Genomic DNA, 1,441 nt, shown 5'->3' with positions numbered 1-1,441 from the left:
CACATCAGGTTGTTCTCTCAGCCTGTAAGTTTTCTCATCTCTCCAAACTTCTTAAAATGAAGGACTATTCAAAAAAATCTCCATATAGGAAAGAATGACTGGATTTGGTAGCTTCAGCTCTGGTTCCTTGAGATTCACATTCCTAAGAGGCTCTTTCTATCATAACTACCTAATGGTCTAAGGCTATGGTCCCCAACCCCTGGGCCATGGAGCAGTATCCATCCGTGACCTGTTAGGAACAGGGCTGCACAGCAGGACGTGAGCAGCTGATGAGCAAGCAAAGCTTCATGTGTATTTACAGCTGCTCCCCATGGCTCGCGCTGCATAAGCTCTGCCTCCTGTCAGATCAGCATTGGCATTAGATTCTCACAGGAGCGTGAACCCTACTGTGAACTGTGCATGCAAGGGCTCTAGGTTGCGTGCTCTTTATGAGAATCTAATGGCTGATGATCTGAGGTGGAGCTGAGGCGGTAATACTAGCACTGGGGAGCGGCTGCAAATACAGATTATCATTAGCAGAAAGATTTGACTGCACAATACATGTAATGTGCTTGGATTATCCTGAAACCATCAGCCCCCACCCCCACCCTGGTCTATGGAAAAATTGTCTTCCGTGAAATTGGTCCCTGGTGCCAAAAAGGTTGGGGACTGCTGATCTAAGGAGTTTCTCTCTCCCTCTTTCACTGAACTCCCAAAATGGACATAAACCTTTCCCTTGATTATCCATAACACAGCTATATCTATGCTGCTATGTTTAGTAAAGCATTACTAAATTCTCAAAGACAAGAAAAAAATAAAACCCAAAAAGAAACTTAGATCTCGTTCCTGAATATGAGTGTTCTTAGAGCTGGTTTATCCTCCTCAAATCACCTCAGCCTACTTCTCTGCCCACTCAAAGGGGGCCCCAAGGCAAGAGCCAAGGAATACTCAAACATTTCTATCCTATTCCTCCAACTATGGGACCTAGTGAGCAAGTACCTCAGATGGGAGTGAGTTCCCTCCCCTTTCTGCTAAACTTCACCTTCTACGTCCATCTTCCTGTGTTAAAATCATCCTCTTCCCAGGAGGATCTATACTGGCATAGCTAGACGCTTTGTGTGAAAATTAAGATCTACCTTTCTGTGTAGCCTTATCTATAAGCTCAGAATATAGCAGTCCAACCTCGGGACCAGAGCTAAGCATACAGTTAGGAGGACAGGCAGCATACCCACCCCCCCTGCACCGTCAGGCCCTGTGCCCTGCATCCCTGTCCTAACTACTTTTGTTACTCTATTTTCCTTCTCTTGGCCATAAACCTCACTTCCCATTGGGTACATTACCCCTGGAACTTCCACTTGCCTTGAAATTTTTTTTTCAGGTTTGAGTTCAGAATGCTCAAACCAGAGCACTTTGCTTGTACACACACACACACACACACACACACACACACACACACACAAAA

Source organism: Propithecus coquereli, unplaced genomic scaffold, assembly GCF_000956105.1.
Source record: "Propithecus coquereli isolate 6110/MARCELLA unplaced genomic scaffold, Pcoq_1.0 Scaffold74, whole genome shotgun sequence".
Taxonomy (NCBI): domain Eukaryota; kingdom Metazoa; phylum Chordata; class Mammalia; order Primates; family Indriidae; genus Propithecus; species Propithecus coquereli.
The sequence above is the reverse complement of the archived record's forward strand: the minus strand, read 5'-3'. Positions refer to the sequence as shown.